At 44.5% G+C, this 11,922-nt stretch overlaps 1 long non-coding RNA gene across 1 annotated transcript; it reads left to right on the top strand.

Annotated features, from left to right (window-relative positions):
• The first annotated feature begins 1,609 nt into the window (after positions 1-1,609).
• Positions 1,610-11,026, top strand: LOC139075790 (uncharacterized). Its single transcript, XR_011526579.1, has 2 exons — positions 1,610-1,945; positions 8,660-11,026. It is a non-coding gene; the product is annotated as an uncharacterized lncRNA (long non-coding RNA).
• Positions 11,027-11,922: the final 896 nt, after the last annotated feature.

Here is an 11,922-nt window from a genome sequence, read left to right on the forward strand (position 1 = left end):
CCTTTGAGGAAAGGAAGCAGTTCACGTCAGAAGAAACCCAGACCTCTGAAAGTCAGGATGGAAGCATAAAGCGGGGGCAGCAGGCAGTTAGTCCGTTTCCTCCCTCAGCCGGTGCCAGGGAAGGTGCTCGTCGGGCAGAGTCTTTCTTTTCTCACGTTCCCGGAGCTCGTCAGTTTTAGGGTTCAGCTTTCTGAAGGTGTCTTCTCTAAGTCTCACAGAATGTGGCCCCACCTGTGAGCACTTCTGCCAAAGTGCATATAAGCAAAGCTGAAGGTCAGCAAATCACGGTGTCCTCCCCCCCATGCCCACAGAGCCACAGTAGAGACCAAAGGCAGGGTCCCTGGTGGCCTTATTTGAGCTGAACTGCGAGTAGCCATCTGCTAGAAACCCTGGTAGAAGGCTGGGGGTGCAGTACTAGGAGATTGTCTCTCTAGAAATGTGGTCTGAGGTTATATATATATATTATATATATTCGAGCTCACTAGAGACATAAAGGATGCTAGTTGAGATGGAAGGAGTAACCCAGAGCATTGGGACACACGCATGTGTGTTCACACACACGCAGACACCGCCCCCACCGTGTATTCATACCACATATGCATGAGAACGTACATCTGTGGAGAAATGTTCACAATTATGGAAACAGCTCATCTAACCAAACTGTTCTGTGTCATATTTCTGAGATTACAGTAGAAACATATGCTCATTGTAGGAAAAAAATCAGAAAACACAGAAAAGTACAAAGAAGAAAATAATCCCATCACCGAGGAAAACATTTAACATTTTGTATCTGGCATTCCGGTCTTTTCACTTGGCAGATTGAGAGTTCTTTATTTTGTCTTTCAAAATTGGGATCCTACTCAATATACCATTTTATTTATGTTAACAATGTACTGTGAACCTATTTTAAGTTAAAGATGTCTTGTGAACGTTCCCCAACGTTCCCATGACTTTCAATGTTGGTCTAGTATTCCCTGTCTGAATGAACCCAACCAGACACTTTCACTACAAACAGGATAAACTTATTTACTTATTACCTTGGCTCAAGGCATAAGGAAAAATTAGATCTCTACTTGGGCCCTACAACCTCCAAAGTCCCACGACACCAATATTTTCCTGGGGGCTGAGGGCACAGAGCAGGGCTTCCTGTGTTCTTTTCTTGTGTTTCTGGGAAAAGAGACCATTTTCTTCTCTCCTGTCACTGGATTTGTTTTCACTCTCTCTGCTCACTTGTGGTTTATTGTATGCCAGGAACCCCCATGCCTGTTGCTTTAGTATTTCTGAGCCGGTCAGAGCCATTACAGGGAGATGGGGTAGCTCCAGCACTTAGAGAAATACAGACCGCTCCTTCTTGAGGGCCTGTCAGTCAGCCCGCAGGCATTCCCTGGGTCTGAATAGCAGCCCTCACCCTTCCAGAGCTGGCGGCAGAAGAAGAGCAGCCCTGGAGCCAGGGAGGCCTGTGGTGTGGGAGGGGAGCCCTAACTCCTCCTCCTGTCTGCTACCATTTAAAACCATCTGGGGGCAGGGAGGTAATTTGCTGTCCTTCAACTTGTGTGACCACACACATTCTTTAAAGAGATGTTTACTAGCTTCACAGGAAAAAAAACTTCTCTTTGGAAAAGTTCAAGAAAATATTCTGTCTTCTTTGCTTTCCCCTTGTCTGATTCTCCATAAGAAACGTATTTGTGGCTTCTCTAAGCCATACTTCAGATTTTCGCTTGGGCTTTGACTTTTCCCTCACAACTTCCTCTTGCTGCAGTGAAATTCTGTTGCCTAAGGTGGGTTTTCCTTTCTTCCCTCCTCTAATTCCCAAGATGATCCGTGGGTCGTTGTCTCAGAGGGGAAGAAGGGAAGAAGATACGGCTGAAGTCCTTTATAGGGTCATTCTCCTGCGCTGACAGTCCAGCCTACTCAGTCCGGCCTGGAGGAGGAAGCCCAGATCTAGGTAAGGCAGAAGGTCCTGACGGACCCACTGAGGACAGCACCCCTGCTGGGCAGAAAAGCACGACACCTTTTCTTTTTTAGAATTCTACCCTGCCTTTTCTTCTTATTTCCTCTCTGTGTCAATGACCCAGGAATAAACCTAGGGAGAAAGAGAACATGTGATCGTTCAGGCCTAGGGAAGGTGAAGAAAGGCAGGAAAGAAACGAATAACGGATAATAATGAATAATAACACATTACAATTGATAGTCCCAGTTTACAAAGCAATTTCATATCTATTATGTCATTAGCTCCTCAGAATAGCCTGAAGAGGAATACACAACAGACACTATGGTTATCTCTGTAACTGTAGCCTAGGAACTGCAGGTCTGTAATGGATGCTACGGTGTGCCACCCAGATGCCCCTTCAGGACAGAGGAACTCAGGCCCCCAGCTGTGGGGAGTGTGGGCTGCTGATGGCCACAGCTGAGGCCCTCACTGGAAATTGCCTCCATTGAAAGGATCTGCCTCACTCAAGGTTTCACTCCCTCCCTGGGTCCTTGCTTTGATTCCAGACAACTCTAAAGGGCCACCCCAGCTCCAGAACACTCTGTAGGATCAACTGAGAACTCCGTAGCAGCTGCATCAGAGTTCAACAAATGGGGTTTTACTTTATGTGCTGCTTTGATAACTGCATTTTTTTTCACTCAATAACTTTTCATGGCTATCTATCCATATCAATGAATGTAGGCATATAGTATTTAATAGCTGCAGAATAACCCATTGTATGGCTATCTCATAACTTATTTATCCAGTCTCTTATTGTTGAATATTTAGGTACTTTCCAATTATTTGCTATCAATTACAAATACTTTGTTGAATATCTTTGCATATCTTCTCACATGTCCAACTATCTTTAGGATGAATTCCTAGAATGGGATTGCTAGGTCAAAGGACGCTGCCCTCTAGAAAAGTGATAACAGTTAACATTCCCACCACAAATGTTGGGAAAATCCCAAGATCCAACAGTCTCAATTCAAATTTGTGAGATAAAATTCAAATGGACACTTAGCACTGCAATCCTACCACACATCCCTACATAATTTGCTTTCCTACTTTTCAAGATGATTCTTTTAAATCTTTTCATTTCTCCTTAACCCTACCACATCCCTTCCCCCTCTCACATGGCCAGTTGATCTCCTGGTTTCATACCTAAAAAAAAAAAAAAAAAAATAGAAGCCAAAAAAGTAGAGAGCAATACTCTTTTCTGTCCATCCTCAAATCAATACACACACACCCTATATGCATTTTGTGCTGGAATCCATTTTCTCTGTCTTCACTGTGGCAAAGAGTCCACATGGCTGGCAATGGTCAACACTTTACTAGAACCACATTTGCCAAACTCCTTAAGGACTCCTCTCCTGTAGTATTCCCTTTCTCTCCTATATCAGCACCAGCGGCATCTCTTTCTCTCTCCTGGATCATTCCCAACAGCATAAAACAAACTCTGTCATCTCCTACTTTAAAATACAAACAAATAAAAAATGAGAAAAAAACCCAAACACCGTCTCTTGACCCCATGTTTCCTCTAGGTGTCACTCCAAATTGCTCAAACTCCTTGAACAAGTTGTCTACGTTCTTGGCCTTCAATTCCTTGCTGGCTGTCCACTCTTACCCACTCCCATTGAGTCCCCACCACTCACTCCAACTGTTCTTGTCTAGATCACCGATCCCTTTCATGTTGCCAAATCTAGTGGGCATATCTCGTTCCTCATCTTAATTGATTCTCAGCCGTAGCAGCACTGTCTACAACTGACCGCTCTTTCCTGAAACCCTCTCCACTCCTTCTTCTAAGAGAATGCCCTCTGCTGGTTTCCGTTCTGACTTACAGGCTTGTCCTACTCAGCATTGTTTGCTGGCTCCTCCCGTCCCACCTCGTGAACTCTGAATATTGGAATGCCCCAGGGCTCAGACCTTGGCCCCCTAGGCCCATCCCCTCACTCCCTCTTCTTAGTAATCAGCATATACAATCAATACCAAAACTTGGCGAAGAAAGCCCACAAAGAAAAATAGATACAGATCAATGTTGTATCATTCATCCACTCAGTCAATACATATTTATTGAACACCTGCTATGTGCCAGGAACCAACGGAAGAGAATGGTGAATGAGACAGACAAGGTCCGTGTTCTCAAAAGACTAAACATCTAGTGGCAAAAACAGATATAACCAAGAAACAAGATAAGTAGTTTGTGATGGATGCCAGCTAGAAAAGAGAGAGGGTGATAGGATTGAGAGCAGTGGGGTAGGGATGGGGTACTACTCTAGACAGGAAAGCCAACGAAGGATGCTCTGAGAGGACAGATATGATGAAGTCAGCCATGCAAAGATCAGGCAAGAACTTTCCAGGCAATACAAAGAAACAAAACCGAAAACCTCCAGCAAACCCAGAAACTCTGAGGCAAGAAAGAATTCTGACGTTTGAGGCTCTGCAAGGAGACCAGTGGGGCTGGATAGTAGCCCATGAAGAAAGGCAGTAAGGTCCCAGATTGGGCAGTTCACAGTAAGGAGATGGGATTCTAATGTAAATTTATTGGGAACACATTAAAGAGTTGACTTTCCATAGAATTCAATTTCCACAGGTTAGCTCGGGCAAACTTTTTAAAATGAAATTCCAAGTATGTTGCTTGAAAAGAACTGGTTGAAGAATGGTCTCACTATTTTTTTTATATTGAGTCATACGAAACTCCAATCATACAATGATGTATTCATTAAAAAAAAAAATCCATCCCAAAGGTGCATAGTATAAAGTGCAAAACTCGCACACTCAAGCTGCGGTGAGTTAACTATCATTGTCAAGATCCCTGGGTGGTGTAATTGCCTGTGAAGGTCTCTCTCTCTCTCTCTCTCTTTCTTTTTTAACATTTGGCTCTATCAGTGTTGTTTTTTTTAAGGGAAAGGGAAAACCAGGCTTGTGCCTCTGAGAAAAAGTTTGGCATAGATTCTAAACAAACACACGGAAGATTCTCTAATCTTCTTAGATTCATAAATGAGCTATTTCCTTACTTAAGTACAATCAGGAATGGCTTATTTTCTCAATTTTAAGTGAGTTTCTGAAACATATCATGTGACACAGAGGATGAGTGGAAATTAGAAGCTGTCGCTGCACTTTCTAGGTCATGAATCATACCATCCTGCTTTTCCTCTACAATTTGCTGCGAATAATGTTTGAAATCTAAGCCCACCGCCATGAATTAACTTCTAATTCAGAATTAAAAGGACATTACCCAACCCAGCACTGGAGGTGATTGTTTACATCATCGTGTGGTGATAAACTGGGAAATCCTTTGCGTATTTAAGAGCCTCCTCTCAGAACATTTGAACATCCCTGTAACACGGCCTTTAGGATAAAAATAAGATGGGAGCTGGGCTTGGTCTGGAGCTGTTTTCAGGCATCAACACACATTTGGACCAGATATGTAGAAAAATATCATATATTTATATGTACATAAATTATTCCACTTTCAAATGGCAACGGTGAGGAACATTTTTGCACGTACACACACTTAGTCTACTGGCTTTCTGTCATTGGCTTTCTCTCCCTTTCAGACTTTGTGGGGGCCACTGTGTAGGCATCTTAACTCACAAATTTCCTAAGCTAATTATTCCAGAAGATTTAAGCCTGTTGGGCATTGAGGCTGTGGTTGGTGTTATTAGTACTCTAAAATAAACTTTCTCTCCCATTTCACTATGCTTCAGATTGCTAAGAAAAGGTTTTAAACCCAAAGAAATGCCTCCAGGGCCCTGGGGACTTAGGGAAGGCCCTGCTTCTCCCTGTGTCACTTACACCCTAGCAACCTCTCATTACTGCAAGTTGTTTTGCAGAGTTCTGCAAAGCAAAGCCAATCTCACAGTGTTGATAAAACAGACATTTATCTAAGGCCATTTTTAGAGCAGAGGTGAAGGGACACGTGCACGCGGTGTCACAATCCTTGTAGAAATTGTTGCGAGAAATTTTAAGGTCAGAAACATACAGATACGGATACACAGACAGATTTCACATTCCCGGCATTCCTGGCGGCTTTGCTTTCCCTCCCCCATGACTCCCCTCAGCTCGAAATTTCCCCTCTCAGATTCGGAAAGGAAAACTACTCTCCCTCCTCACCCCGGGCCGCCTTTCCCCAAAGTTGTTCAGGCGGAGCTTTCATTTCTCTGCTCTGGTCTATTGACCTCACCGCTTGGAGTCCCAGCAGCCGGCAGACACAGACATGGTCCTCAGGTTCAGAAGTTGTCTTTCTTCCCCCAGCTTTCCCTAACTGCCAGCTCCCAAATGCCACCACCTTTCTCACTCGCCTTCTTATCTTTGAAAACCAGCTTTGCCCTGTTCGTGATCATTTCTGAGATGTCTTATTAAAAAATAAAAACCTGCGACCCTCCTTTTGCTCCAAGCCTGCCTGCAGCATTCCAGCCGGGCTGGGAAGGGAAAGGTCAGCTTTTAGCTGCCTCTCCCCTCCGGGACCTGAGATTTTATTCTTTTCCCCTCCATTTCAGGAATGTTGCTCCCTCATCCACACTTGCAGCAAACAGATTTTATCTGCTTCATTTCCCAAGCCTTCATCTAGCTTGTCTCCCTCTTTTCCAGCTCTCTTCTCACTCTCTGAGAAGGTTTTGTAAAGTTGCATTGGTTATGCTTATACCATTAAAGAAAAAGGACGCTTAACTACCATCCATTGAATTCCCAGCAGAGTGCTCTCCTGGTCACCATAAACGACCTCTAATCCTTCTCTGGCCCTCAGTGAGCCTGGCAGTAATGAAATTCCTAACTTTCCCTACTGTTAGCGACTACGTGCTATGTACAACCACACAGATTCTTCTTCAAATAGCTTTGGTGAGATAGTTCAGATATTTTAAGAAAAAGTCACCTCCAAGGACACAGTTATCTTAGCTCTTAGTTCTTTCAATAGCTAACAATATTTTTACCGAGATCAGCAGCTTTTCAAATAACTTGATCCTTTTCTGAAGAAATTGTTCAAAATTTGCAGCATCCATGACTCCATTCCATGGTAGGGCAACAATCAAGGGTGGGTTTCAGAACTTGTTTTTCGTTTTTTTTTTTTCTACCGCTCTTCATTACAAAATTTTTCTGTTTGTTTTCATTGCAAAAAAGCTTTCCTATACCATAGCTCCTCCTTATCCCTCTACCATTATGTTTAAAAGCACTTCATCTAAACTTTTCTTAATTAGGCTAACTTCTTGAATCCTCCTTCATTTTAAAGTGAGAATCAGATTTTTTTGCAAAATCTCTAGTAAAAAATCAATGAACTTGCTTTAAGTTAGAATTTTCATTTGGCAAGAAAAAGACAAGCCCACTCAGGGTTTGATGCCTCCAAACATAGCTTTACACCAGAGGCAACAAAGGCAGAGATGCCTTTAAGGGTCCACCTTGGAGAGGGGGTGGGGCAAACGGGAGTGTTCGGAAGGGATCTACACGTGCGGGAAGAAGGAGGCTGGATCAAGTCTAACTGAATAGCAATTGTTTCTTGAAGTTTCAGAAAAGCTCCCAAGTAATCTGAGTTGGGTGCTATTGACAAAACATGCTAACAGGAGGGTCACCCAGCTGCTTCTAAGCCTGATTAAGGAGAAGGGAGTATGTAGCCCCTCTTATCAGCTGGGGCTAGACCAATCTTTGCCCACCACCAAAAAGCCAGCTTTCTCCTGGGCCCCACAGCACACGCTCCTGGGACCTCCGAGGGGCACCCCAAGCCACAGCTCCCTCTGCTCCCCAGCCTAACAGGGCTGCCTTGAGGTGCAGGGATCAGTGCTGTTCAGCCCAGGCTGTGAACTTCTAACCCACAGAGCATTCTTATTCCATTGTGATGAAATCTGCAGGGTTCAACAATTTAATTCTTCTGTGAACACTGAACGTGTACCAGGTGCCGGGGGAGGGAGAGGGGGAGGCGGGTGAAGAGGCTGGGCTGAACAGATAACCAAGTCCCCGCTTTCTGGGTCCTGAGGGTCTAGTTGAGCAGAGAGATAGTGAATATGAAACCAAAAATAACACCAGATAGAATGAAGTCAATGGAACAATAGTGCACAGTGCTCACGGGACCCAGAGGAGAAAACAATCCTTTCCATAAGGAGCGGAGGGAAAGGGAATGAGAATTTTCACACAGAGAAAGGGAGGGGGCATTTTTGGCTGAAAGAACAGCCTTGAAATGTAGGCTATATTTAGAGAGCATTTTTAGCAGTCTGGTGTGGCTATGGGGGAAATTCGATAATTCAATGGGGAATGAGACAGACATAGAACCTCCACACCAAATCCTGTCGGGCGGCCTAGAATCTTGCTTGCTTCATGTGACTTAGGCAAATAAAAGTATTTTTAAAGAAGAATTTTAGAAGGAGATTTGCCTGACTAGTGAAGTCTTTGGAATTATGGAACGAAATCACAGATAATGATAATAATAGTTATAATAACAATTGCTATTATTATTATTTTTGTCAAACTGGAAGTGACTTAGGACATGCAAAGTATTTTAGAGCTGAAGGAACTTTAAAGACCATCTCATCCAACTCATTTATTTTACAGATGAAGAAATTGATGCCCAGAGAAAAGTTCTTTATCTCAAATCCATAGCAAGTTAGTGGCAAAGCAGGATTGGAGCTCAGATCTCTTTCTTCCTAAACCAGATCACTTTCTACTAAATTGTGTCAATCTGCACCTATCCCCTGTTTTTTTCAGAGAAGAAAAAACAGTGGTTGGAGTTTAAGAGGGTTGCCTGGAGTCCCACAGCCACTGGTGGCTCAGATGGACCTTAAACCCACAACATCAGAGACATCGAGCCAACACTCTCCTATAAACATTCTTAATAAATTAAACCCGTTCACGAGGAATGAAGCACGAGACAGAAGAGTGAGTGTGCCGATTAAAACTCAAGAAGGCACATTTCTCCAATCATGACCTGGGTAAGAAATACAGGGCTGCAAGGGGTCTGTTTTGCCTCAGCTGCCATCCAGCCCAACCCCACACCAGCCAGGCGGCAGGGAGCTCTCTTTCTGCACCAAAGGCTTAGCTGCAATGTGGTTTAAATTAGACATTTCTTGCCTGAGTAGAACAAATCACTTAGGTTATATGCTGACAAAAAAGGAACAGTCTGCATGCTTGGAAAGCTTAGGGGGAATTAAATTATGTGCTGTCACTTCAGAGTTGTTCCTCTGTCCTCTCCACCACCACCTCTCAATTGCCTGCAGGAGTCCTGGAGCCTTGCGTGCAAGCTGAGCCATAACCCAAGGCTTAACATAAACTTTGGACTCTCAGGTCATTGGGAAATAACAGGTATATCCGGTTGGGCCTTTTGTGCTTGTCTGCACGCAAATTAAAAGCTCGTGCAAAGCTGAACTCCTTGGAGCCTCTGGTTAGGGAGAAGGGAGGGTGCCTTGGAAGAGAATTCTCACACGATCTCCCTGTTTATTTTTTCAGGGAATCAGGGGATAGAGCTTGTTTATGAGGAGTTTGCACCTCTGGGAGGCTGAGCTCAGAAGGGGCGGGATGTGGTGGTGGCCTTGAGCCAGATGGTCCGTGGGGGAGCAATGCTCCAAAGGATCCCAAGTCAGAGCTTTGAAAGGGCACAGTTCTTACAGACCTTCAGGGAGCGGGTGGAGGTGGGGGGCCAATGCCCGTGCCTCCCTGCTGGTGGTAACAGTGGAAGAGAGCTTGCAGGGGCAGAGCTGAGTGGGGAGGGCCACAGGAGGGGGCCTGAAACCAAGGGGCCATGCACCCAGGCACCAAGAGCTGTCACCTTGGCTCCCCCCTTCCCTTTGGATGACCCCAATATGATGAGGCTCTGAAGCCTCCAGGGGGCCGGTTGGAGTGGGAAAGGAGTGTCCACTCTGTGCCCAGGCTTCCTCCAATGGGAAGCTGAATGATCACGTCTCCAGCCCTTGAACTGCGGGGATTTTCTCCATCCGGAGTTGGCCCACCTGGTGTGGCTGGGAGGCAGAAGAGAGTTTTTGGGGTCTGGAAGACCTGAATTCAAGTTTCAGCTTGGGTGTCACAGGAGCTGTGTGACTTTGGTTGATAACTCCACCTTCTCCCACCTTGCTGTATTTGTTTGTAGAAAAGGGATTATGGTAATAGTCACCTCCAAAGGTTGGTTGTGAGCGATTAATGAGATGATTTATGTCAAGTGCTTGGCACACTGCCTGGCTCAAAGTGCTAAATAAATGGTAGATCTGACATTATTAGTAGTATATTATTATTGCTACTATTGCTGTTATTGGCAGAGCTGCCATTCAAATTGCCACTGCAATTACAGGCTGTGGCTCAGATGCCCTAAGCCCTCTAAGATCACACCTAAGGGGGACACCCTCCCACCCCGACCTCTTGCACTGTGCCATGCTCAGACACCTGATTCAGATACTTTCAGGGCTCTGGGCAGCGGAGATTTGGGTACCTTGGTTTCTCTCATCTTCCTGATCCTGCTTAGGGGTTAAGGTACAACATCATCCTGGCCAGCCCCTGCGGGTGGTACCACTGCAACAGCCTGGAGGGGTTGCAGCGCTGTTTAAATGTGCCCACACTTGTCTCCAGGGCTTTCCTCCTCAGATCCGTAGCTGGGGCATCACTCCCTCTGAAATCCATCCCCACGCCCACCAACTTCCCATACCAAGACTATAGCCCTTTAGCTATTTCTTGGATGGAGATACTCGCAAGAAAAATCACACTTTTAAGCTTAAAGAGCTGTTCCCAAAGTGTGGTCCAGGGACTTCTTGGGAGAGTGGGTGGTCCCTGAGACTCCTTCAGGAGATCCACAAGGGTAAAACTATGGTCATAAGGTATTCTTTGCCTTTCTCACTCTCTGTCACAAGTTTACCAGGGGTCTCCCAGGGGCCACATGATATTTGATATCACTAATGTTGAATGCAGAATCAGATAGGGGTCTTCAGTTGTCTTCTGTTAAGTCAGAAATTAAAGAGATTTGTAAAAATGTAAAACAATGCCACTCTTACTAAATATTTTTGGTGTTAGAAAATACAGTTATTTGCCAAATGTTATTTATGTTAACATGAACTAGGTTTATTATTTTTTAATGAATAAATATTTTACATTTTGTTCCATTTTCATTTCTAAAATTGTAAATATCGACAGATTTAACTTAGACAAACAATAGCTCTTTGGGTCTACAATAGTTTTTAAGAGTATAAAGAGGTCTTGGAAACAAAACATTTGAGAAGCCTGAGCTAAGATTTTGGCATTGGGGCCTATGAAATCATCGCTTTGCTCACTTATTCTAAATAAAACTGTCATCTCTGGGGACTTGGAATAGTGTGAATTTTATGGTAATGTCAATATAATGGGTTTGAGTGTAGTAGAGCCAGTCATGAAGCCCATGTGGAGGCTTCATTCCAATTCTCTGCATGTTCCAGCCACTGTTTTAAAGGAACATTTTCTAAACCTTCCCAAGATTGGAGTGTAAATTACAGAGATTCAGTTGTGCTGGGCAGCTACCAGAGACACTCTCCCTGGGGAGGGGAGGGTGGTGTTTGCAGCCACACCCAGCCCTGGAACCAAGATGGCTTTGCCTGTTGGGCCCTCTGGTGGGAGTCAGCTCTCCTGGCTGGGAGAGACTTGGGGTCACCCAGGTCCTTAACAGACATAAAAGTGCCAGAGAAGTCTGTACTTAGTGTAGAGTTAGAAGGGGGGGGAGGGGGGTGCTTCTTAAGATTCAGGATGATAGGCAATAAGTTAACAAGTGTTTACTGCTGGGTATGGATGTGCTCTGGAGCCTGCAGAGCTGAGTTCAAATTTCAGCCCCCTCACTTGCAACCTGTGTGACTTTTGGCAAATAGTTCACCATCTCTGAACCTTAATCCCCTTATATGTAAAGTAGGCTAAAAATAGCAATACTTTTAGGATGATTGGAGAAGTAAGTGAAATAGTAGCTGTAAAGAATAGAATACAGCACTGGCACCTGGGGGGAATACTAGCTCCTTTCCTTTCTTTGT

The sequence above is a fragment of the Equus przewalskii genome, chromosome 14 (genome assembly GCF_037783145.1).
Source record: "Equus przewalskii isolate Varuska chromosome 14, EquPr2, whole genome shotgun sequence".
NCBI lineage: Eukaryota > Metazoa > Chordata > Mammalia > Perissodactyla > Equidae > Equus > Equus przewalskii.